Raw genomic sequence first — 27,971 nt, 5'->3', positions numbered from 1 at the left:
AAAAAAAAAAAGAAGAGGAAAACTCCGAACTTGTTTTATGGATGAGTCAGCATGCTATGGGAATGAAAAGCAAAAATGGACAGTGGCAACATAGCCATAGCCACATTCACAGTGGCTAACCTTACAAGATAGAGTAGAGCAAAATCATCCCAAGGGTAAGATGTGCACCTGGTTATCTACTTTGTGTAGAGGGATAAGGGGCCTAAGGTGAGAATATATAGATGCCTGGGTAGGGGTCAGTGGACTAGCTTTCTAATCTGGGGCTTGGAAAGACAAAGTCTAGAAAACAAAGACAAAGAGGTTTAAGGAAGAAGCATGTGGACAGACATACGGGAGTGGGCATGAAGTATGAAAACATTTATATCACACATTAATGCTCACCAGGAAGTATTCATCACAGAGAGGCACTGAAAACCATGTTGATGAAATGACTCAGTCAGTTGACATTACTGGCCTTTCTCATCAGCCATCCCAGAAGTAGCATAATGGGCATTTGAATGGAGTGTCCATGGTGGCAGACATGGAGGTACATGTGAACCCAACAACATGGACTTCCACTAACATAGGTATTGCTATCTCTGAATGTCCAACATGTCAGCAACGTAGACCAATGCTGAGCACCTGGTATGACACCATTCCACAGGGAGATCAAATGGCCACATTGTGGCAAGGTGATGACATTGGGCCTGTCTATTCTGGAAGGGCCAGCATTTCATTTTCATAAGAACAGATACTCATCCAGACATGAGTTTGCTTTTCTTCTTACAGAATCTTAGCCACTATCTGTGGGCTTATGGAATTCCTGGTCCATAGGCCTGGTATCCCACACACAACATAGCATCTAACCAGAGTATCCATTTCACAGAAAAGGATGTGCAGGAGTGGGCCCATGACCATAGGTTCCACTGGCCACATCACATACACCACCATCCAGAAACAGCTGGCTGTGTAGAACACTGGAACTACCTTCTAAAGATACAACTAAAGTGCCAGGTCAAAAGAAATCCTCTGAAAGGATGGGATGTCATCCTTTGCAATGCAGTGTACTAGACTGCATTTATTAAATCAGGGGCCTCTATATGGCACTGTGTCTCCCTTATGAAGGTACATGTATCTGGGAACCGAGGGTTTGGCAGCAAGTTTGGCCTCACACCACCACTCTCAATGACCCACTGGGGAATTGTGTGCTTCCTGTCCTCATCATTCAGGGCTCTGTGGGGTTGGAGGGTCTAGTTCACAAAGGAGCCACACTCTTGCCAGGGGACATAAGTAATGGCAAGCTACGGCTGCCACCAGGACCCTTTGTATCCATTATGTCCAAGGACCAGCAGGTAAAAGGAAGAGTCACCATACTGGCATGCACAAGCAGTCCTGATCATCAGGCTAAGGCAGGGATTCTTTTTCCCCACTGGGGCCAAGAGGATTATGTGTGGATCCCAGGTGTTCTCCTGGTACCTCCTGGTACTCTCTTGCCCCATTGTAACTGTGAATAAACAAGTGCAGCATCCCCAGACTCAGGTCTCAGAGCGCTCAAGAATGAAGGTTTGGGTTACATCACCAGGTAAGCCACCAAGACCTGCTAAGAAGATAGCTCAGGGCAACTTGTTCCCCAACCCCACCAAATTGGGCTCAGAATACTTCCAATCCATCAACAGACACTGTTGGATTTCCCTCCAATAATATTCCTTAAAACCATCTACTTTTCTCATTTCCACTTCTCCACCTTAGTCTAAGCCATAATCATATCACATTTGGGTCACTTGAGAGCCTCCTAAATTGTTCCCTTTCTCTTTTCCTGCTACAATTCACCTACCCTACAAGAGACAAAGTGACTTAAAAAGAATACATCAAATTTCTTCTATGTGTTTAAAAACTTCCAGTGCTTCCTTACCAATTTTAACAAAAAATTCCAACTCCTAACAGCAGCTACAATATCCTGTATGATCTGGCCCTTACCTCTCTTTCCAACCATATCTGTATGCTCTTTCCCATAACTCATCAACCACTCCAGCCTTGGATTCCTTGATAGTGTTGGAATATGCAATCACTTTTTACCTCATGGTCTTTACACTAGCAGTTCTTTTTGCCTGTAATGGTCTGTTTTTGGATCTTTGCATGGCAGACTTCTATTTGTCATTCTGTTCTCAGTACAAATACCACACATTCCCTGATGTCTTTCCTGGAAATCCAGTGTAAAGTACTAAAGTAGGTTTCCCCTGTCTCAACAACAACTGGTTATTCTTTCTCAACACTTTTTTATTATTTGCTTATTTTTGTGGTTTTTTTCTTATTATCTATCTCCTCAAATAGGCTTTAAAATTGATTATATCAAGAATTAATTATGCCTTGTTTACCATTAAATGCCCAGTGCCAAACATAGTACAAGGCACATAGTAGATGCTCAAAAAATATTTTTCTTCCAGTTTTATTGAGATATAATTGACCTACAGCACTGTATAAGTTTAAGGTGTACAGAACAATGGTTTGACTTATATATATCATGAAGTGATTATCACAGTAAGTTTAGTGAACATCTGGGACTTCCCTGGCCATCCAGTGGTTAAAACTCTGTGCTTCCAATGCAGGGGGCGTGGGTTCCATCCCTGGTTGGGGAACTAAGATCCCACATGCCATGCAGTGTGGCCAAAGAAAACCCAAACAAACAAACAAACAAAAAGTTCAGTGAACATCCATCACCTCATATAGATACAACATTAAAGAAGTAGAAAAAACAAATATTTTTCCTTGGATTTTCTGTCTTAACTTTCGTATATAACGTACAGCAGTGTTAATTATATTTATCTCGATGTAATAATTTTTTAAACTCAGATCTTCACTTGCACTAGCCATATTTTCCAAGAATTAAACAAGGAGAAATCAAGTGGAGATGCTGGGGATCGAACCCAGGACCTCATACATGCAAAGCAGGTGCTCTAGCACTGAGCTACATCCCCATGTTGATGTAATCATTTTTAATAAACTTTGTCAGTGTATAACCAAAGAAACTTGCCTGAGCCAAACCATTTTACCTTAAAAAAAGCAATATTATGTCATGTGTATGTAATTTTGATACAGGAAATTGGAGAATATCATAGATAGTAGTTCAACTATGGCTTTATAAAAGATATAATATTTTATCCTCCATAGAGGCAGTAAAACCACAATTCACAAAACATTTTCATAGGAAAAGTGACAGCAGGTTATATGGAGAAAACAGAGGTATAATGATCCAGGAATCCATTCCTTTATGAGGATCCAATTAAATTATGTATTATTTATATGTTTGATTATAAAAATTATATAAGCTCATTATTGATACTTTAGAATATATATTTATACTACCAGAGATAACAACTTTTCCACGTAGGGTCACTAATTTTCCAGTCTTTCTTTTAGAGTAAACTGGATATACAGTTCTGTATTATTCCGATTTACATTATATAATCAACATTTTCCCACATTTTTCCAAATAAAATTTAAAGGCCTGCATTTTATGCGATCACATGAATGTGCTCTAATTTATTTTATTCCATTCCCTACAGTTAAATGTTTACATTTTTCTACTTTTTCTTATTATACAATAACTCTAAGAGGGTCATCATTATTTATTAATATATGTTTGTATTTATGATTATTTCTTTATGATATAGTCACCAAAGTATAATTTCTATGTCATACTTCTTGAAAATTTTTGAAGGTTGCTATAGATTGCTGTTTCTTTCCATAAGTTTATAAAATTTGTACTAATTTATAGTTCTGCCAGCAATATTTGGTTCTTGTTTCATAAAACTTTGTCATCCTTGAGCATCAGTATCTTTTATAATTTAATAGGTAACAAATGGTATATATAACTATTTAGTTTTGTATTTCTTTGATTACAATTTTTAATGTTTATATCATAATTTCTAATTTTTGATGTATATGGGCATGATTTTTGTTTAGTTCCTACTTTTTAAATCAGCATCTCAGTTTTCTTAGTATATGAAAAGATTTAATTATAAAAAATGCTTTTACATTTCCAACCAACTATTATATAAAGCAAAAATCCTCTTTCCTAATATGTATCTATTGTTAACACTTTTCTTGATAGTACTGGTGTAATTTTATTTTACTTCATATAACATTTTTTGAGCAATAATGAACATGGAATTGACAAGCCAGGGTTCTCATTGCTGACTCCACCATATCTTTTTGTGTGACCTTGAAAATGTAGACAACAGATTTTATTCTAATGCAGAGACAGCTGGTGCCCGCCCATTCATCCATTCACTCATTTATTCATTCTTAAGTCATTATTTTAATGAGTACCCCATGGAGAGAACTTGGAAATTTTCCATCCCTACATCTCTCCCAAAGCTGCTGGATGCCTGGAATTTAACCATTAGAGAATCATTTTAGGGACTATTGATCTGGGGACAGAGCTATCAAGAGGTTTAACTGTAAAAAGTCAAGCAACAGGCAAACAGCTGCCTCCTTCTATCCATTAAATCACATTCTTCCACTGCCTTCCAATACACCAAGCAGGGCTTTGGGGAAAATTCCTTCCCTAGGGTTTCTCATCCTTTCTTCTCATTTCATGGCTTTGGATTTATATTGGGAGGATCATGGTGAGCTTTCATTAGATTATTTGGGGGTAAAGGATGGTTGCTTTCCTGACGAGCCATAGGTAAAGAAGCTCAGCGTACAATTTACTTCATGCCTAGTCACCTCATGAGGTACTGGGGTAGGAGTCCCATTACCTTTCTCCTGAATAAGAGTAGCATCCTCTTCTGGGTTTTAGGTGGGCTTGGGGCCTGGATGCGTCTGTCTCAGGGCCAGGACTGGGATGACAGGATCGGACAGAGCCTGGGTTAGGATAAGGGAAGTGACTGAGTTATTCAAGTGCAGGGTTGGATCCCATATTTATTTAAACTTTTGCCCATCATAGATTTTTCATTGATTTCAAATTTTTAAAATATTACATTAGAATAATGTGCATTTTGATTTACTGATTTTTTTTTTTTTTTTGGCCACGCCACATGGCATGCGGGATCCTAGTTCTCTGATCAGGGATCAAAGCCACGCTCTCTTCAGTGGAAGCGCGGAGTCATAACCACTGGACCACCAGGGAAGTCCAATTTACTGATGTTTTTGATGGCTCCTAAAATTCTGTGCCCTCGTTGAGTGCCTCAGTTGCTTGATCGTAATCCTGGCTCTGATTTTATTTCCTAGAGACGGAGGGAGCTTATCATCACCTTCAAGCTTGATATTAACCAAAGCTGGATGATTCCCAAATCCAACCCCAGCTGTCACTTTTGGAGAAAGTTTTGGCTTCCTTCCACATCCATCTGCTCTGGCCACTGGGTGTATTCCACATGTTTGAGTCTATGTCCTGGTCTATATCCTGTGACAATTCAGCAATTATCTCTCATTTGGCATTCATCTTGGCTGAACAATAAAACAATAGCAAAAGGTATCATGCACTTTGGAGACCTCCACAGACTTCTTTGGTTCAGGAACTTGGGGTAGGTGGAGTTGGGGATGGTGGGCAGCAGGACATATTCCTTCAAGGCTCTGAAGCGGCAGGGGCCTGCAGAAGGTACACTATTACAGGGATTCTTAAACCTGGCTACATACTACAATCACCTGAAGAGCTTTCAAAAATACCTACGTCTGGGTTCTACCCTCAGCTTTTCATTTAATTGGTCTGGGGTAGAACTGAGGCGCTGGGGTTTTGTAAAGCTCCTCAGATGATATTAATGTGAAACCAAACTCGAAAACCACTGTCTTTCATTACTCAGGGGCCAGCTGAGGCTCACTCTGAAGGGCATGAGAAGCAGATTATTATGGATCTGAAGAATCAAGTGAATAGTTTCTAAGGGTTTGGGTGAAGAAATGTCTTGTACAGCGAAAACTGGTAGCAGTGAGAGGGAGGGTGGGGAGAAAGTTTCAGTATTTCCCTAAGATTTGCTCAGTGCTATGTCCCAATTCATTATGGATGTTGGGAGCTGAATACTCTTTTTCCCACTGAGTGCCCAAACTTCTGTTGAGTTTTGTTTTTGAGGTATAACCCTGGTCTCTGCTTATAATCAGATTTGAAGCTATAGAATCTCACCAAGTGAGTTTCTAAATGTATTTTAAACCTTTACCAAGGAGCTTCTTCCAAAATATGTTTTTTTTTTTTTTGCGGTACACGGGCCTCTCACTGTTGTGGCCTCTCCCATGCACAGGCTCAGTGGCCACGGCTCACGGGCCCAGCCGCTGCGCGGCATGTGGGATCTTCCCGGACCGGGGCCCGAACCCGCGTCCCCTGCATCGGCAGGCGGACTCTCAACCACTGCGCCACCAGGGAAGCCCTGGTGTGTGTTTTGAATACCTTGAGAGACATGTTTCTGCTGCCAGTTTTAGGCTAGAGTGTAAAATTTCTAGTAAACATCAATCTCAATTTCAAAGCCATAACCCCTTGCCTTCAGAAAATCCTCTCCATTTTAGAGTTGGAAATAAGAGAGCACCGATGTGGAGAGGGGCTGATATTGCTTCCCAGGTCATCAATGACCATAATGACGTGAAGAAGATGGAACAGTTTCTATCTTCATTACCCTAATAGGACTTTGAGGACTCTTAGGGCAATGAAGATTAATAGTTCCATTACTCTTTCACTTTTGTGCTAAACCAAAGCCACAGATCACTGAGGAGAAAAAGGTATCCCAAATATTATGTAATTGTCATTGACTGCAAACAACGAGGCACTCCATTTGGTTTCTTGCACTAAGTTTGGTTTCAGTCTTTGCTGGGTAACCAGAACTTTCTGTGGTCCAGATGATACTGCTGAAAATGATCAGCATACTGTCCTCTATTTTGAGGTTTATTAAAAGCAGCTCTTGTTCTGTTGAGACGTCTTGAGAGTGGTGGAAGGATGGGATGCCAGGGCTGTTTCTCTCTCCTACATTTTGGAATTCTTGATAGAATAATTTTCTGAAACTTTGCATTAAGGTCAAAGGACTTCCACTGGGAGGTTTTGAGTCATGGTAATTACCTAGAAAAATACTGATGTAGTATATTTTTTGTCTTGTTTCACAACAGCATAATGAGAATTTACCTGGTACTTTTCCTAAACTGCTGCATGAATTTAGGGAGATCACTTCCCTTCTTAGAGCCTCAGTTTCCATGTCAACACATTGGAGTTGAACTGCATGATCTCAAAGCTCCCATCCAACTCAAATATTCTATGATTTGGTGATTTCTAGCTAAAGTTGGGTGAGTTAATGCATGAAGTTTTTACTTCATATCTAGGAAGACAAAATAATTTTTCTGACAACAAATTCAGCATATCAATGCTGTAATGTTGCTATCTTTATACTTATTAAACTTTATTTTTTTCTAAAGACCTTAAAGCACTTTGACATTTCTTAGACTTTATCTCTGAAGCTGAGTCTACGCCTTATTTCATTAATTCTCACCATGTGTGTTTGAGCAAAGGTGACAGGAAGGTTATTATCCTTGTTTCACAGATGAAAACACAAGGTGAGTTAAATTACAATCTTCAAGGCATTGAGGGATAAAAAGGAAAATAAAGACTAGGACTCAGCCTGTATGGCTAGGGGAAGGAGGAAAGAAAAAGAAGCTGCTGGTAGCTGAATTTGGGTATGGGATGTGGGGACAGAGCCTCTATGGGGCCTGTTGCCAGGAAGCTACTTGAAAAATAAAGAGTAGGAGGTAGTAGGTAGTAGTGGTCAGATTGATCATGATTCTGTCTGCCCAGCCCAGATTCTAAGAACTTTTCTAAGAATTAAATGCTAAATGTGAAAGCGGACCTAGTAAGTTTTCTACCCTAGTGTTTTACCCAATACCTAATTTTCCTCTAAAAGCAGCAATTATTGCTAAGTCTTACAGTGCTTGGTATGTCATATGCATTATCTTAGCTAAATATTCATGGGTTGGTACCATTATTGTGTCCATTATACAGCTAAAGAAGCTGAACTCCAAGTCCAGGTCACACAGCCTGTAAGTGGAAAAACTAGCACCTGAATCTAGATCTGTCCCAACTCAAACCTGTGCTTTACAAAACTGCTTTCTAATGTTTCTCTGATAAGTGATATTCTAAAAGTTTATAGTAATATCATTTTTGTCTGCATACTACATTGCTTTATAAAAATACATTTCAATTTCTTCATGAAAATTTTGAGACCTCTGTCACTTAGTCTACCTACAGAAAAAAAACCTTTTCATTTTCTTTCTATGAAAAAGATGAGCAGTGATATTGTGAAAAAATTACAAACAAATGGTATGCAATGTCTCACAACTCTACTGCAATTCATTTCGACAAGTATGTAGGAAGGTCTCATTTGTACCACATAATATGCAGAGAAATATGAATATGAAGATAAATAATAGAGTCTCTATCTTCAAAGAATTTATAATAATTGAAATAGGCCCATTTCTTGGACACAGTAACATGGGTGGCTGCATTATATCCCACTCATTTGGAGTGATGGCATAGATGCTGCACCTTAATGTTTTTTCTGTCTATCCTAGGGATCCGATGAGGAGTATCTACAGAGCAGCTTCCTTCTATGGATGATATTCTTGGGCAGCCTTCACTGGTTGTTTCCCCAGGGCCACAACCCCTTTTCATGACGGTTGTGGACAAACATGGAATAAATAATGAGTTGGCAAAGCCCTGTATCACTGCAGAGGAAGGAGTATGTATGTATTTATGTATTCCAGACATGTGAAATAATATTAGAGAAGATTGAGTCTTCAATGGTACATAGTTTTAAGGTTGGCAAGAAGTGGCTATTGATGGGGAGAAAAGTAAAGGTGGAGAGATCAAAGCAATTCTATGGAAGTGTAAGGAGGTATGAGGAGAGCAGATTTCTTAAGTTGTGGAATGCCATGAAAAGGTACTTAAATTTTGATATGAACAAAATGGAAAGACATTAATCACTGCAGTTCTGAAGGCTGGAATCAGTGCATAGGTAGTAGTTTTCTGTAATCCAGTGGCTTCCAAAATGTGATTCATGGAGCACTTGACTTTTATGGAGTCCTCTCATTAGTGACCCCTGTAGTGTTAATATTTATAAAGTCAGTTCTATCTAGGGTTAAAATAATGTACACATGGAGCTAAGAGTATCTCATAGCAACATACACACAAGGGTTTGATTTTTAAAAAGCTAAGATAAATTATGCAAAAGTTATAGGAATTAAAAGTTTCGTATGCAATTTACTTAAATTTAAATAATTTTTAAAAGCATGGACTATGGATGTCAAGTAATATTTCCGTCATTGCCTAAAGGTATATTCTTAAGAGTTGCAAAGCATTCTTTGTTTCAAAAGTCTGTGGCAACAGACAAGATTGATATCAAACTGAATAATTCATCAGCTAAACTTTGCTCATAGCCATTAGCAGTAATTCTGATGAGTAGGCATACAGAGAACTTGTTCAAACTTTCCTCCTAATTTCAGCATTGAACTTGAATGGTTCTTCAAGATTCAAATTTCAAGTTTGTCAGGATTTTCAATCTCCTCATTAAAAAAAAGTCTAGGAAGGATTTATAACTTGAGAAGACATCCAATATTTATTTTTCCATATGAAATATACATGGATTAAAAATGTTTGGTACTTTATATTTAACATAACTTTATCAGATCCTTTTTGTAAAAGTATATCTTAAATCCCCAAATTTTAATATCTAATTTTTGGCCCATAGGAAAAGCTTAAGAAATATATACTGAATAATTATAGCTTTACACTGCCTATATCTGCCTATATCCAGTCTCAGTCTTCTCTCCACACAATATTCCTTAGAAGCAGAGAAATAAGTGTTAATTTCCTCATTTTCTGGATCAAGGCATTAAGGCTCCAAGACTTAATGATTATCCTAAATTCACATAATTTAATGTTAAAACCAGCATAGCATGCAGGTTACCGAATCCAAGTTCAATGCTCTTATGTCAAATCAGAACATATTATATGATTCGTGTTATCAGTTCTTCAAAAATACTTGGAGGAATTTTACAATACAAGCTACATATAAATGAAATTCACAGCAGAAATAAAAAAGAATAAGATAATAAATATACATGTAGTCATAAACTAATCCATATCCTGTGGTCAAGAATTTACTGTGGATCTAAATTTCCTTGCAGCAATGTAAAAAGTTATATAATTTGCATCATTTGCCAAATGGAAAAACACAGGCAATGTGATATCATGTCACAACCATGCTAAAAACTCTCCCAATGTCTTTTCATTGCACTTACATATAATTCAAACTACACGTGTAGCCTACAAGGCACAACATCCTCTGGCTCCAATTATTTTTCTAGTCTCATCAAGTATTACTTTCCGCAATGTTAACTACATTTTAATCTCTCTCTTCCTTCAACATGCCACGCTCATTCCCATCTTCAGGTCTTTGGACTCACTATTCAATCCACTGGCAATACTATTCACCCAGATATTCACTTGACTAGCTCTTTCTTATTATCCAGGTCCTAGGTCAAAAGTCTTAGGTTCTCCTTATTCAAGCCTCAAAGAAATCATAACTGATCACCTTATCTAAATTAGTCATTTCCCCAGCTACTCCCTAATTAATTACCATGGCCTATTTTCTTCATAGCACTTGACCCTCTCTGAAGTTTTCATATTTTTCCTAATTTTTGTTGATTTCTCTTCCCTTCCAAGTTGAATGAAAATTTCACAAGAGTCAAATACTCATGTATCTTTTTTTCCCACTGTTGGATCTCCCGCACCAAGGACAGAGCCAATTGGGCACTCAATTGTAAATGAACAGTCACTGAGATGAACTTTTCTGAAAACTTAATCCTAAAGCCTCATAAATTCTTTTCTTTTCAACTTTTATTTTTTTTATATCCCAGCTTACCCTTCCCCCTCCCCACATCCTCAAGTCCATTCTCTACGTCTTCATCTTTATTCCTGTCTCCCCCTAGGTTCTTCAGAACTTTTTTTTTTTAGATCCCATATATATGTGTTAGCATACAGTATTTGTTTTTCTCTTTCTGACTTACTTCAATCTGTATGACAGACTCTAGGTCCATCTACCTCACTACAAATAACTCAGTTTCATTCCTTTTTATGGCTGAGTAATATTACATTGTATATATGTGCCACATCTTCTTTATACATTCATCTGTCGATGGCCACTTAGGCTGCTTCCATGTCCTGGCTATTGTTAATAGAGCTGCAATGAACATTGTAGTACATGACTCTTTTTGAATTATGATGTTCTCAGGGTATATGCCCAGGAGTGGGATTGCTGGGTTGTATGATAGTTCTATTTGTAGTTTTTTAAGGAACCTCCATACTGTTCCATAGTGGCTGTATCAATTTACATTCCCACCAACAGTGCAAGAGGGTTCCCTTTTCTCCACACCCTCTCAAGCATTTATTGTTTGTAGATTTTTTTGATGATGGCCATTCTGACTGGTGTGAGGTGATACCTCATTGTAGTTTTGATTTGCATTTCTCTAATAATTAGTGATGTTGAGCATCCTTTCATGTGTTTGTTGGCAATTTGTATATCTTCTTTGGAGAAATGTCTATTTAGGTCTTCTACTCATTTTTGGATTGCGTTGTTTGTAAAACTTCAAAAATTTTTAAAAAGACTTTGAAAACATGATGTGATATGGCTTTAGCATCTACTTTTAGAAATATGAAGCCACCACCAGTAGAGATGGGGTAGAATGAAGACAGAGTTTATGGCAGACCTTTGAGTAAAACCAGTATGTAATTGAAGGCCAACTAAATAAGAGCCTTTGAAGGAGATTAACATGAAATGTCCACAGAGAGGAAAGAAACAAGGTTAGTGTTACAAAATCAAAGTGACAGGAAGATTTTTAAAGCAGGTCATGAATAGTGTAGATGCCTATTTACATTGAAAAGTATTCAATGAATTTTTCAACAAAATTCCTAGTGGTAACCTTGGCAAAAGCAAATTCAGGGGAGCAGCCACAGTGATGATGAAAGTTATATTGCAGTGGATTCATGGAAAATTATAACATGGAATTTCAACATGAAAAATTTATGGCATGATTTTGTGCTAGACATTCTTAGAGTATATTTGTACTAGTCTCAATTTAGCTCTCTGCTCAAGTATCTGTACTAGAGGAGCACTGCCTTCTGATGAGATACTGAATTGGATATTCACAAATAAATTGGATTTTTTCCCACCAGTCAGGCTTTTAAATATTTGAATACCTACATACTGTATACCTTAAATCTTCTCTTCTGTAGGCTGAATATTTATAGATTCTCCAACCATTCCCACTTATGACCTGGTTTCAAACCCTTTACTTACATCCATGTTGGCCTCTGGCCACTCTAGTTTGTCAATGTCATCTTACAATGTGATTTCTAGAAATATTTAAGGACATCACTACACCTTTCCAAATACTTGTAATAGTTCCCCATTGCTCCATTCATTCTTACTTGCAAGACCTTCAACACTGACTTTAGTAAATATTCTTAGCCATTATTTCCCTTTCTCCTCCATTATTTACAATACACAGTCTAGACCAGAGGTCAGCAAACTTTTTCTGTAAAGGTCCAGTTAGTAAATAGGTTTGCTCTGCAGACCATATGCTCTCTGTTGCAACTACTCAACATGTTATAAACAATACAATAGATAGTATCTATTATAGACAATACATTAATGACTGACTGTGTTCCAATAACACTTTACTGGAGAAAAATATAGCGAGTTGAATTTGGCTCACGAGCCATACTTTGCCAACCCGTGGTCTAGACAAGCAAAGTGCCTTGACATTTCCTTGGTACACCTCAGTTACTTCTGTGGCTTTGTTCATGCTCTCCACCCCTCCCCCCACACCATTAGTTAAAGTAAAGGTTATGCTGATGTAACCAACAGACTCAAATACAGCAGTTTACATGAGAGGAAAGGTTTTCCTTCTTACATATCAGCCTGGCATGAGTGGAACAGGTTGGTTCACAGGTCTGTTCTATGAGATCATTTCATACCTGGGCTCCTTGCTAAATGTAGCAAGTACTTGTTAACTCAGAGTAATACACTGGCACTAGCACTCTGTCCCATGATGATCATTTACCCTAGATATATAGGCCTATATATCTTTTTTTTAACTTAAAAAGTACTGAAAAAGATAGTTTTGTCAAATGTTTTGACCTTACACAACATGGGGGGGTCTACTTTCCCAGCCTAGTACATCTTTTCCTATCCATGAAGCCAACGACTCATAGATTTACACTTTTGTTACTGTAGATCCTCTCTTCTGATACCAATTTCTACATTAGAATCAGGTAGTGTGTGTTAAATGAACCAGAATATGTAAAAAAACAAAAAAAGCCCTGCGGCTTAACATAATAAAGGTTCATTTGTCATTTATTTAACTGTTGAGGGTGGTTTAGGGTTGTTGAGAGAGATTCTGTTCCACAGTCACTAATGGACCCAGCCTGATGGCCACTCTGCCATATTCAACATGTGGCTTCAAAGTGCATCTAGGTGGTTGTCATAAGTTTGATGGAAGAGGAAAAGAACAAGGAAGAACTCATAAAAAAAATCTCTATGGTCCAGGACACCATTTTCTCTCATGTTACATTGGCTATAATTCTGTCATATGGTCATATGGCCATACCTAACTGCAAGTGCAACTGAGAAATGTATTTCAGCTACGTGCCTAGGAGGAAAACAAAAATTATGATAAATAGCCATTAGTTTCTGTATACCGTCTGTCAAGACTGCAGTATTGCTTCATCTGTGCTTTCTTCTTAGTCCTCTTTCTCCACAGTTTTATTTGTACACTTTTCATGGTACACAAGTTTCTCTACTTGAACTGCAGATACTGGTGGGTTTAGATTTGATGATTATTAAAGGCAGGGTCTGTAGGATTCTGCCTTCTGGTTATAGCACAGGAACCTGGAAATGCAGCCTATGGCCTGATGGCAAGGCACAGAAGAAGGGCAGATAAGCTTTTGTGTGTCTAACTCATCTTTGTATCATGTACTCCCAGCATAGAACATTATAATAAATGGAGACCCAGTTAGTGTGGTTAAAATCATGCTTTATTATTTCCCAGTCCTCTTGGGCTTAACCAAAATCTTATTTTTTTTACTTCAAACCTGCAGTACACTCTTCTTTGGGTAAACATCTGATTCAAAGTGTTCCTTTCTTCCCTTGGAAAAACCTCAATACATAGAGGAAACCAGCACTAATGATTAAATGAACTTTGAATCTGTAACCGTAGCTGAATGATCCATAGACTAAATCTCTACAGAGCATATAAAAACACTGAACATAGACTGGGAATCTTCAGAGCCAAATCACGTCAATATTAGAATGTTAGGGAAGAGATTCACAATTTTCTGCTGTTGAAGTTCCAGATCCACTATGAGTCTTCCTTAGTAAAACCTTTCACTGAAACTGTAAGACACAACAGTACCTTTCAGTGTACTTAACATTTTGCTAAAATACTAAAATGAGTTTCCTCTGTTTGCTACAGAAAGAAACTTGCTATTCCCTTGTCACTGTTAGATTTTTAGTGTTCTGGGGTAGAGGGAAGTACAATAATGTTTGAGTCATTATTTTTTCTCTTAAGTATATTTTGACATCAAACCCAGGCCAGAAGCTGTTGGCCTAAGTCATTTTATCTTGTTCTTGCATGAAGCCCTCCTTATTGTAACTTTCTTTGAATCTGATATTTGTGTACCTGGATTTTAGAACCCTAATATTGTTGTTAAATTTTCTGTTATTGTAAATTTTTTATTTCATTCATTATTCCAGATTATTAAATTCATGTTTAGTCCTGACAGAGACACACCTCTTCTACATGAAACTGTTTCTATACTACACTTCTTAGGGCTTTTGCAGTTAGGTAGTTGAGTTTTGGCCAATGGCATGTGGGTAAAAATGAAGTGTATCACTCATAGACCTGACCTGTCAAAACCCATGTGCAGAGAACTTCAAGATGGCGGAAGAGTAAGATGTGGAGATCACCCTCCTCCCCAGAGATACATCAGAAGTACATCTACACGTGGAACAACTCCTACAGAACACCTACTGAACACTGGCAGAAGACCTCAGACCTCCCAAAAGGCAAGAAACTCCCCATGTACCTGGGTAGGGCAAAAGAAAAAAGAAAGAAGAGAGACAAAAGAATAGAGATGGGACCTGCACCAGTGGGAGGGAGCTCTGTAGGAGGGAAAGTTTCCACACGCTAGTAAGCCCCTTCACTGGTGGAAATGGTGGGTGGCGGCAGGGTAGAAGCTTCAGAGCCACGGAGGAGAGCGCAGCAATTGGGGTGCAGAGGTCAAAGCGGAGAGATTCTCACACAGAGGATCGGTGCCGACCAGCACTCACCAGCCCGAGAGGCTTGTCTGCTCCCACGCCGGGGCGGGCGGGCCTGGGAGCTGAGGCTCGGGCTTCGGTCGGAGCACCGGGAGAGGACTGGGGTTGGCGGCGTGAACACAGACTGAAGGGGGTTAGTGCACCACGTCTAGCCGGGAGGGAGTCCGGGGAAAAGTCTGGACCTGCCGACGAGGCAAGAGACTTTTCTTACCTCTTTGTTTCCTGGTGCGCAAGGAGAGGGGGTTCAGAGAACCGCCTTAACGAGCTCCAGAGACGTCTCCTTTAACCCCATCCTGTCTGAGCGAAGAATAGACGCCCTCCAGCGACCTACATGCAGAGGCGGGGCCAAATCCAAAGCTGAGCCCAGGGAGCTGTGCAGACAAAGAAGCGAAAGGGAAATCTCTCCCAGCAGCCTCAGGAGCAGCGGATTAAATCTCCACAATCAACTTGGTGTACCCTGCATCTGTGGAATACCTGAACAGACAACGAATCATCCCAAAATTGAGGTGGTGGACTTTGGGAACAACACTATATATTTTTTTTTCCTTTTCCTTTTTTTGTGAGTTTCTATGTGTATGCTTCTGTGTGTGATGCTGTCTGTATAGCTTTCCTTTTACCATTTGTCCTAGGGTTGTCTGTCTTTTTTTTTTTTGACAGTATAGTTTTTAGCACTTGTTATCATTGGTGGATTGGTTTTTTGGTTTGGTTGCACTCTTCGTTCTTTCCTTCTTTTTAAATTATTTTTTTATTTTTAATAATTACTTTTTATTTTTTATTTTAATAACTTTATTTTATTTTTTCATTTTTATTTATTTTCTTCTCCCTTTTATTCTGAGCCGGGTGGCTGACAGGGTCTTGGTGCTCTGGCCGGGTGTCAGGCCTGTGTCTCTGAGGTGGGAGAGCCGAGTTCAGGACACTGGTCCACCAGAGACCTTGCAGCTCCACATATTGTCAAACGGCAAAAATCTCCCAGAGATCTCCATCTCAACACCAATAACCAGCTCCAATCAACGACCAGCAAGCTACAGTGCTGGATACCCTTTGCCAAACAACTAGCAAGACAGGAATAAAACCCCGTGCACTAGCAGAAAGGTTGCCTAAAATCACAATAAGGTCACAGACACCCCAAAACACACCACCGGACACAGACCTGCCCACCAGAAAGACAAGTTACAGCCTCATCCACCAGAACACAAGCACCAATCCCCTCCACCAGGAAGCCTACACATCCCACTGAACCAACCTTAAACACTGAGGGCAGACACCAAAAACAACGGGAACTATGAACCTGCAGCCTGTGAAAAGGAGACCCCAAACACAGTAAGTTAAGCAAAATGAGAAGAGAAAGAATAGAAGCATAGTAGGGGACTTTTAACACCCCACTTTCACCAATGGACAGATCATCCAAAATGAAAATAAATAAGGAAACAAGCTTTAAATTACACATTAAACGAGATGGACTTAATTGATATTTATAGGACATTCCATCCAAAAACAACAGAATACACATTCTTCTCAAAGGCTCATTGAACATTCTCCAGGATAGATCATATCTTGGGTCACAAATCAAGCCTTGGTAAATTTAAGAAAACTGAAATCGTATCAAGTATCTTTTCCGACCACCATGCCATGAGACTAGATATCAATTACAGGAAAAAATCTGTAAAAATTACTAACACATGGAGGCTAAACAATACACTACTTAATAACCAAGAGATCACTGAAGAAATCAAAAAATACCTAGAAACAAATTACAATGAAAACACAACATTAACATAATAAAGGATAAAAATCATATGATGATCTCAGTAGATGCAGAAAAAGCATTTGAAAAATTAAACATCCATTTATGATTTTAAAAAATCTCAAATAAGTGGTATAGACTGAATGTTCCTCCACATAATAAAGGACATTTATGACAATCCCACAGGTGACATCATACTCAACAGCAAAAAGCTGAGAACTTTTCCCGTAAGATTAAGACAAGGATGCCCACTCTTGCCACATTTATTCAACATAGTACTGGAAGTCCTAGCCACAGCAATTAGGCAGCAAAACCAAATAAGTATCCAAATTGGAAAAGAAGAAGTAAAACTATCACTATTTGCTGCTGACATAATTTTATATATAGGAAAACCTAAAGATGCCACCCCAAAACTGTTAAAACTAATAAAGAAATTCAGTAAAGTTGCAGGGTAAAAAAATCAATGTGTAAAAATATGTGGTGTAGGGACTTCCCTGGCGGTGCATTGGTTAAGAATACACCTGCCAATGCAGGGGACACAGGTCCGAGCCCTGGTCCAGGAAGATCCCATATGCCACAGAGTAACTAAGCCTGTGTGCCACAACTACAGAGCCTGCACCCTACAGCCCATGAGCCACAACTACTGAGCCCATGTGCCACAACTACTGAAGCCCGCGCACTTAGAGCCCATGCTCTGCAACAAGAGAAGCCACCACAATGAGAAGCCGGCGCACTGCCATGAAGAGTAGCCCATGCTTGCCATAACTAGAGAAAGCCGGCAAGCACCAACGAAGACCCAATACAGCCCAAAATAAATAAACAAATTTATTTTTTAAAATGTTTTAAAAAATAATAAAAAAATGTGCTGCATTCATGCACTAACAATGAAATAGAAATAGAAATTAAGAAAACAGTGCCAGTTACAATACATCAAAAAGAATAAAATACACAAGAATAATTTTAACCAAGGAGGTGAAAGACCTGTACACTGAAAACTATACGACATTGTTGAAAGAAATTGAAGAAGATACAAATAAATGGAAAGATGTTTTGTACTCATGGATTGGAATAATTAATATTATAGTAATGTCCATATGACCCAAAGCAATCTACAGATTCAATGCAATCCCTATCAAAATTCCAATGGGATTTTTCACAGAAATAGAAAAAAAAAAATCCTTAAATTTGTATGGAACCACAGGTGATCCTGGATAGCCAAAGCAATCCTGAGAAAAAAAGAACAAAGCTTGAGGCATCACACTCCCTGATTTCAAATAATATTTCAAACCTATAGTAATCAAAACAGTATGGTATTTGCATAAAAACAAACAATAGATCAATGGAAAAGAATAGAGAGCCCAGAAATAAACCCAAGCACTTATGGTCAATTAATTTACAGCAAAGGAGGCAAGAACATACAATGGAGAAATAACAGTCTCTTTGATAAATGGTGATGGGAAAATTGAACAGCCACATGCAAAAGAATGAAAGTCGACCACTGTCTTACACCATACACAAAAATTAAGTTAAAATGGATTAAAGACTTAAATGTAAGACCTGAAACCATAAAACTCTTAGAAGAAAACATAGGCAGTAAGCTCCTTGACTTTGCTCTTGGCAATATTTTTTTGGATCTTCCTCCAAAGGCAACGGCAACAAAAGGAAAATAAACAAATGCAACTACATCAAAGGTTCTGCACAGCAAAGAAAACTATTTTTCTCTTTGGAAAAATGTCCATTCAGGTCCTCTACTCATTTTTCAATCTGGTTGTATGTTTGTTTTGTTGTTGTTGTTATTGAGCTGTATGAGTTCTTTATATATTTTGAATATTAACTATTTATCAGATATATAATTTGCAAATATATTCTCTCACTCAGTAAGTTGCCTATTCGTTTTGTTGATGGTTTCTTTTATTGTGCTGAACAGAGGGGTCTTCTTTGGATAGCAGTCTGGACTTGCAACTGAATGTACTCTGAGAGGAGTATCCCCACCCTTACCCCCCATCATGTAACATAATTATAGGTTGGCCAAAGAGAGGCTAGGGAACACCTACTTTCTCTAAGCAACAAGAAATACATCCAGGGGTCTGCAGGCCCAGGAACAATGCAAGATAATACACATGCCAATGGCCAAATTCTTCATACTGTTAGCCCTGGGAACGGCCTTGCAGCCAGAAATGCTGACATCAACCAAGTGCCAAATTCAAGATCCAGCTGAGCTACTTCCCCATGAGCTTACAGGACCACTAGAATTTATCTCTCTTCACCTTTCTAAGCTCACCATTGTCTTTGTTCTGGGAGACAGTCTTCACAAGGGCTGATAGCCCTCCTTCATGCTTAGATGTAAATTCCCACTATTCTTGAGATACACTTTGACAGTTAATCTGAAGACCCCATCCCATAGCCTGACCCTTCCGTTGGATCAGATTTTCTATGCCTTACCCAGCAGTCAATTCCACTTAAAACTCAGTATGTTTCAGAGACTATTATTCTTTTATCACAGCAAGCCCAGATGGATGATGAATAGAGTTAAAGCACTTAAAGTCCTTATATTGTATTGTTGAGAAGAATGGTAAAGAAAATGACTACCTGTATAACTCAAGATAAGTAGGGCACTTTAAAATTACTAGTGTAACAACTGGTAGAAATATATTGTATATTTTCAGAACCAGTAGATAGGGAGAAAAAGTGAAATGAGAGAAATAAAATACTAATTAAAATAAAGGCTAGAAAGAAAGGAAGAAACTCAAGGAAAATATTGCAAGATGATAAGATATAAATGAAAATAAGGTCAAATCAAAAATAAAATAGAAAATCCAAATATATTAGAAATCACAGTAAGTACAAATGGACTGATAATGTTTGAGGAACAAAATTTCCAAGCTTACTCCTATACGCCCAAATTAGAAAATTCATTCTTTTCAAACATATGTGAAACATTTATAAAAGTTAACCTCCTATTACGCTATCAACCCCAGCAACAAGTTTCAATGTATTTAGTGTCATCCAGATTGATTTTCTGACCTTGATGCACTCCAATTAGAGACGTTATAAAAAGATGACATTAAAACATACATTTGGAAATTCAAAAACACATTCATGTAAAAAATAAATTAGGATAGAAATTAGAAAACATGTAAAAGTAGATAATACTGAAAGGACCAAATACAAAATAACAACTTGTTAGATGTAGCCAAAGTGGCCCTTTTTCAAAAAATAAAAATGAAAGTGAACTAGCTAAAGAAGTTAGAAAAAGAAACATATTTAAATCAGAGCACTGAAAATAATTTTTTAAATACAAAATCAAATATAAGAATAAAATATAGCTAGGAGATCAGTATGGTTTAAGGGAAGAGAAGCAAGTGTCATAGAAGAATTCAGAGAGGTAAGGTAGGGAAGAGGGCCAGATGATTGAGCCTTTAAGGTCATAGTGAAGACTTTGCCTGGTACTCTGAATGAGCTGGGGAGTCAAGGGAGGGATTGTTTTCTTTTAATAGATCTTTACTGGAGTATAATTGCTTAACAATACTGTGTTAGTTTCTGTTGCACAACTAAGCAACTCAGCCATACGTATACACATGTCCCCATATACCCTCCCTCTTGAGCCTCCCTCCAATTTTCCCTATCCCACCCCTCTAGGTCATTGCAAAGCACTGAGCCGATCTCCCTGTTCTATGCTGCTGCTTCCCACCAGCCAACTATTTTACATTCGGTAGTGTCTACATGTCAATGCTACTCTCACTTCGCCTCAGCTTCCCCCTCCCACCCCATGTCCACAAGTCCATTCTCTGTGTCTACCTCTTTATTCCTGTCCTGCAAATAGGTTCGTCAGCACCATTTTTTTTTAAGATTCCATATATGTGCGTTACCATACACTATTTGTTTTTCTCTTTCTGACTTATTTCACTCTGTATGACAGACTTTAGGTCCACCAACATCACTAAAAATAACTCCATTTTGTTTCTTTTAATGGCTGAGTAATATTCCATTGTATACATGTGCCACATCTTCTTTATCCATTCATCTGTCAATGGACATTTAGGTTGGTTCCATGTCCTGGCTATTGTAAATAGTGCTCCAATAAACATTGTGGTACATGTCTCTTTTTCAATTATGGTTTTTTCAGGGTATATGCCCAGTAGTGGGATTGCTGGGTCATATGGTAGCTCTATTTTTAGGTTTTTAAGTAACCTCCACACTATTTTCCAAAGTGGTTGTATCAATTTACATTCCCACCAACAGTGCAGGAGAGTTCCCTTTTCTCCACACCCTTTCCAGCATTTACTGTTTCTAGATTTTTTGATAATGGCCATTCTGACTGGCGTGAGGTGATACCTCACGGTAGTTTTGATTTCCATTTCTCTAATAATTAGTGATGTTGAGTATCTTTTCATGTGCCTCTTGGCCATCTGTATGTCTTCCTTGGTGAAATGTCTATTTAAGTCTTCCACCCATTTTTTAACTGGATTGTTTGTTTTTTTGATATTGAGCTCCATGAGCTGTCTGTATATTTTGGAGATTAATCCTTTGTCTGCTATTTCATTTGCAAGTATTTTATCCCATTCTGAGGGTTGTCTTGTTTATGGTTTCCTTTGCTGTGCAAAAGCTTTTAAGTTTAATTGTCCCATTTGTTTATTTTTGTTTTTATTTCTGTTACTCTACAAGGGGGGTCAAAAAAGACCTTGCAGTGGTTTATGTCAAAGAGTGTTTTTCCTATGTTTTCCTCTAAGAGTTTCATAGTGTCTGGTCTTACATTTAAGTCTTTAATCCATCCGGAGTTTATTTTCGTGTATGGTGTTAGGTAGTGGTCTAATTTCATTCTTTTACATGTAGCTGTCCAGTTTTCCCAGCACCACTTATTGAAGAGGCTGTCTTTTCTCCATTGTATGTTCTTGCCTCCTTTGTTGTAAATTAGGTGCCCATATGTTGTGGGTTTATCTCTGGACATTCTATCCTGTACCATTGATCTATATTTCTGTTTTTGTACCAGTACTATACTGTCTTGATTACAGAAGCTTTGTGGTATAGTTTGAAGTTGGGGAGCCTGATTCCTCCAACTCTGTTTTTCTTTCTCAAGATTGCATTGGCTATTCGGGGTCTTCTGTGTTTCCATACGAATTGGAAAATTTTTCGTTCTAATTCTGTGAAGAATGCCATTGTTAGTTTGATAGGGATTACATTGAATCTGTAGATTGTTTTGGGTAGTATGGTCATTTGCACAATATTGATTCTTCCAATCCAAGAACATGGTAAATGTCTCCATCTGTTTATGTCAACTTTGATTTATTTCATCACTGTTTTATACTTTTCTGAGTACAAGACTTTTGCCTCCTTAGGCAGGTTAATTCCTAGGTATTTTATTCTTTTTGTTGCAATGGTAAATGGGAGTGTTTCCTTAATTTCTCTTTCTGATTTTTCGTTGTTGGTGTATAAGAATGTCAGAGATTTCTGTGCATTAATTTTGTATCCTGCAACCTTACCAAATTCATTGATTAGTTCTAGTAGTTTTCTGGTGGCATCTTTAGGATTGTCTATGTATAATATCATATCATTGGCAAACAGTGAGAGTGTTATTTACTCTTTTCTGATTTGTATTCCTTTTATTTCTTTTTCTTCTCTGATTGCTGCACCTAGAACTTACAAAACTATGTTGAATAAGAGTAGCAAGAGTGAACATCCTTGCCTTGTTCCTGATCTTAGTGGAAAAGGTTTCAGTTTTTCACCATTGAGTATGATGTCTGCTGTAGGTTTGTCATACATGGCCTGTATTATATTGAGGTATGTTCCCTCTAGACCCACTTTCTGGAGAGTTTTTAATCATAAATGGGTGCTGAATTTTGTTGAAATCTTTTTCTGCATTATTGAGATGATAATATGGTTTTTATTCCTTAATTTGTTAATGTGGTGTATCACATTGATTTGCGTATATTGAAGAATCCTTGCATCACTGGGATAAATCCCTCTTGATCTTGGTGTATGATCCTTTTAATGTGCTGCTGGATTCTGTTTGCTAGTATTTTGTTCATGATTTTTGCTTCTATGCTCATCAGTGATATTGGCCTGTAGTTTTCATTTTTTGTGACACTTTTGTCTGGTTTTGGTATCAGGCTGCTGGTGGCGTTGTAGAATGAGTTTGGGAGTGTTCCTCCCTCTGCTATATTTTGGAAGAGTTTGAGAAGGATAGGTGTTAGCTCTTCTCTAAATGTTTGATAGAATTCGTCTATCTGGTTCTGGGCTTTTGTTTGTTGGAAGATTTTTAATCACAGTCTCAATTTCAGTGCTTGTGATTGGTCTGTTTATATTTTCTACCTCTTCCTGGTTCAGTTTCAGAAGGTTGTGCTTTTCTAAGAATTTGTACATTTCTTCGTGGTTGTCCATTTTATTGTCATATAGTTGCTTATAGTAGTCTCTCATGATCCTTTGTATTTCTGCAGTGTCAGTTGTTACTTCTCATTTCTAATTCTATTGATTTGCTTCCTCTCTTCTTTTTCTTGATGAGTCTGGCTAAGGGTTTATCAATTCTGTTTATCTTCTCAAAGAACCAGCTTTTAGTTTTATTGGTCTTAGCTATTGTTTCCTTCATTTCTTTTTCATTTATTTCTGATCTGATCTGTATGATTTCTTTCCTTCTACTATCTTTGGGGTTTTTTCTTGTTTTGTTTTTTTTGTTTTGTTTTGTTTTGCTCTTCTTTCTCTAATTGCTTTAGGTGTAAGGTTAGGTTGTTTATTTGAGATGTTTCTTGTTTCTTGAGGTAGGAATGTATTGCTATAAACTTCCCTCTTAGAACTGCTTTTGCTGCATCCCATATGTTTTGGGTCATCATGTTTTCATTGTCATTTTTTTCTAGGTGTTTTTTTATTTCCTCTTTGATTTCTTCAGTGATCTCTTGGTTATTTACTAGCATACTGTTTAGCCTCATTGTGTTTGTATTTTTTTACAGTATTTTTTCCCTTAATTGGTATCTACTCTCATGGTGTTGTGGTTGGAAAACATGCTTGATACGATTTCAGTTTTCTTAAATATTCAAGGCTTGATTTGTGACCCAAGATATGATCTATCCTGGAGAATGTTCCACAAGCGTTTGAGAAGAATGGACAGATAGAACTCTAGGACAAATGGTGGAAGCAAAGCTATACAGACAAAATCTCACACAGAAGTGTACACATACGCACTCACAAAAAGAGGAAAAGGGGAAAAAATCATAGATCTTGCTCTCAAAGTCCACCTCCTCAATTTGGAATGATTCGTTGTCTATTCAGGTATTACACAGATGCAGGGTACATCAAGTTGATTGTGGAGCTGTAATCCGCTGCTCCTGAGGCTGCATGGAGAGATTTCCCTTTCTCTTCTTTGTTTGCACAGCTCCCGGGGTTCAGCTTTGGATTTGGACCCACTCTCAGGTATCTGTTCCCCACCCAGACAGGAGGGGGTTAAAGCAGCAGCTAATTAGGGTGCTCTTGCTCATTCAGGCCATGGGGAAGTAGGGGTACGGTAGTTATAATTGGAATGCGGGGCAAGCCTGCGGCGGCAGAGGCCAGCATGACAAAGCAACATCCTGAGGCATGCTAAGTGTTCTCCTGGGGAAGTTGTCCCTGGATCACGGGACCCTGGCAGTGGAGGGCTGCACAGGCTCCTGGGGTGCTGTGTATGGACAGTTACCTGTGCTTGCACATAGGATTCTTGGTGACTGCAGCAGCAGCATTAGCATTTCATGCCCATCTCTGTGGTCCAAGCTGATAGCCATGGCTCATGCCTGTCTCTGGAGCTCATTTAGGTGGTGCTCTGCCCTCTGTGGGTACACAGGGATGGAATACCCTCTCCTTGCACACCCCGGAACAATGGTCTCTTGCCTCTTAGGCAGGTCCAGACTTTTTCCCAGACTCCCTCCTGGCTAGCTGTGGTGCACTAGCCCCCTTCAGGCTATGTTCACCCAGCCAACCCCAGTCCTCTACCTGAGATATGACCTCCGAAGCCTGTGCCTCAGCTCTCAGCCCCCACCCGTCCTGGTAGGTGAGACAAGCCTCTCAGGCTGGTGAGTGCTGGTTGGCATGGACCTTCTGGGTGGGAATCTCTCCACTTTGCCCTCTGCACCCCTGTTGCTGTGCTCTCCACGGTGACTCTGAATTTTCCCCCTTGCCCACTTCCCATCTCCATCAGTGAAGGGCCTTCTTAGTGTGTGGAAACTTTTCCTCCTTCACAGCTCCCTCCCAGAGGTGAAGGTCCCATCCTTATTCTTTTGTCTCTGTTTTTTCTTTTTCGTTCTGCCCTACCCATGTATGTGGGGATTTTCTTGCCTTTGGGGAGGTTTGAGGTCTTCTGCCAGTGTTCAGTAGGTGTTCTGTAGGAGTTGTTCCACATGTAGATGTATTTTTGATGTATTTGTGGGAAGGAAGGTGATCTCCATGTCTTACTCCTCCACCATCTTGAAGGTCCCCACACCACATCTTCTTCAACCATGTATCTGTTGATGGACATTTAGATTGCTTCCATATCTTGACTACTGTAAATAGTGCTGCTATGAACATTGGTGTGTGTGTTTCCTTTCGAGTTAAAGTTTTCATCTTTTCCGGATATATACCCAGGAGTGGGATTGCTGGATCATATGGTAGCTCTCTTTTCAGTTTTTTTAAGGATCCTATAGACTGTTTTCCATAGTGGCTGCACCAATTTACATTCACATCAACAGTGTAGGAGGGTTCCCTTTTCTCCACACCTTCTCCAGCATTTGTTATTTGTAGACTTTTTGATGGTGGCCATTCTGACTGGTGTGAGGTGAAACCTCATTATAGTTTTGATTTGCATTTCGCTTATCATTAGTGATGTGGAGCATCTTCTCATGTGCCTGTTGGCCACCTGGATGTCTTCTTTGGAGAAATATCTATTTAGGTCTTCTGCCCATTCTTTGATTGCATTGTTCGTTTTTTTGATATTGAGTTGTTTGAGATGTCTGTATAAAAAAGTCACACTTAATAATTATTTTTCATGGAGAGAATGCAAGATGCAGATTATCATCCTTTGATTGAAGACTTATTCAAGACAATAATTCATGTCAAAACAAATTAAAAAGTCAGAAAGAGAAAGATAAATACCGTATGCTAACACATATATATGGAATTTAAGGAAAAAAAATGTCATGAAGAACCTAGGGGTAAGACAGGAATAAAGACACAGACCTACTGGAGAACGGACTTGAGGATATGGGGAGGGGGAAGGGTGAGCTGTGACAGGGCGAGAGAGAGGCATGGACATATATACACTAACAAACGTAAGGTAGATAGCTAGTGGGAAGCAGCCACATGGCACAGGGATATCGGCTCGGTGCTTTGTGACCGCCTGGAGGGGTGGGATAGGGAGGGTGGGAGGGAGGGAGACGCAAGAGGGAAAAGATATGGGGACATATGTATAACTGATTCACTTTGTTATAAAGCAGAAACTAACACACCATTGTAAAGCAATTATACCCCGATAAAGATGTTAAAAAAAATTAAAAGAATGTGAAAATATTCTCATAAATGAAACTCAGTATGTGCAATATCTCTCCAATTATCACATGAGTTATTTTTATACTAGTAAAATACATGAAAAAGAGATATTTAAAAGTTACTAACACTTATAGGAATTTAAAATTTCAGTGCTAAATATAACCTGGGATTTTACTGGAGTTGAGGCTGCAGAATAACCAGGAACTCTTTTACTTTTATTTCTTTACAAGCCTAGATAGTGATACATTGCATGTTTTAGAAATCACTGGATCTTTCTAAGGAATTCCCAAGTCATTTCCTTAGAAAGAAAGTGCTGAATGTGATTACTCCTCCTTATATTGTAAATTGCACTCATCAGGAATTTGATGCACACTTTTTTTCTCTATAGGGCTGTCAGATTTTGATTAAAGGAGATACTGAAGGTTCGTTATACATACAAAGCAGAATTAAGTCAAAATTAACAAAATCAGTTTGAAAATTAAATGAAGTAAAATCATTTATAATTACCAAGTGGAACCTAATGTACTTTTATGGTTTATTAGGCTTCTGTATGGTGATTTATTTTGTATCGATAAACATTATATATTGCAATTAAATTTATGTAACTGCTCAGGTTCTCACCTCATTCCGTGGGGTCTCTACCAATAGGTCTAATTCAATGTCAACTCCTTTTTGTTTTAATTCAAGGGTTTTTTTGATCCCAGTGATCTCTCCAATCCCTAAAATTCAGTTTGAATTAGTCTGCAACTTCATCTCCAATATAAATTGAGAGAATTTAAATGTTCATTGAACTTATATGGTTAAATTGTTGTTATCAATAGAAATATAGAAATATAAATAGAAATATATACTTTGAAAGAGCTAGTGAGGAATCTAAATATAACCATAGTTCTAATGCTGTGAAAATTAAGCAGTTTTTAGGAAAAACAATATCACAATCTGACTAAAAGACAGTTTTAGCTGTGATTTCTATAACTTATATTGGGATGAAAAGTTTCCTGTTCCATTAAAAATGCATTAAAAAACAAGTCATTAAATTATCAAAATAATAATGATATGCAAATAGTTTGATGCTTTGAGAATTACAACAGCAAAAATAACATTGTGTTTGTGTATTAATAATATAAGCATGCAATTATACCCCAATAAAGATGTTAAAAAAAAAATAAATAAAATAATATAAGCAAGAAAATTCAATAAGAGATCATGGGCCTACAGTCTACTTAATGTAATGTGGCCAAGTTGCAGATACACAACATATTTTAATCTATATATTCAGCTAAACTGGATAAATGAGACATGTATTTATCTTTGTGAGGTTACAATAAAGATTTTTTCAATCTGTCATACAGAGTGAAGTAAGTCAGAAAGAAAAAGACAAATACCGTATGCTAACACATATATATGGAATTTAAGGAAACAAA

The 27,971-nt window shown here is 38.2% G+C and overlaps 1 non-coding gene and 1 pseudogene across 1 annotated transcript; both read right to left on the bottom strand.

Annotated features, from left to right (window-relative positions):
• The window catches only part of LOC112411775 (tRNA pseudouridine(38/39) synthase pseudogene), a 116,898-nt pseudogene that overhangs the window by 87,606 nt on the left and 1,321 nt on the right, over window positions 1–27,971 (bottom strand).
• Window positions 2,883–2,954, bottom strand: TRNAA-UGC (transfer RNA alanine (anticodon UGC)). Its single transcript has one exon. It is a non-coding gene; the product is annotated as a tRNA-Ala (tRNA).

This window comes from Neophocaena asiaeorientalis, unplaced genomic scaffold, assembly GCF_003031525.2.
Source record: "Neophocaena asiaeorientalis asiaeorientalis breed wild unplaced genomic scaffold, Neophocaena_asiaeorientalis_V1.1 scaffold836, whole genome shotgun sequence".
Lineage (NCBI taxonomy): Eukaryota > Metazoa > Chordata > Mammalia > Artiodactyla > Phocoenidae > Neophocaena > Neophocaena asiaeorientalis.
Note: the sequence above shows the minus strand (reverse complement) of the source record. Positions and strands in the feature narration are given on the sequence as shown.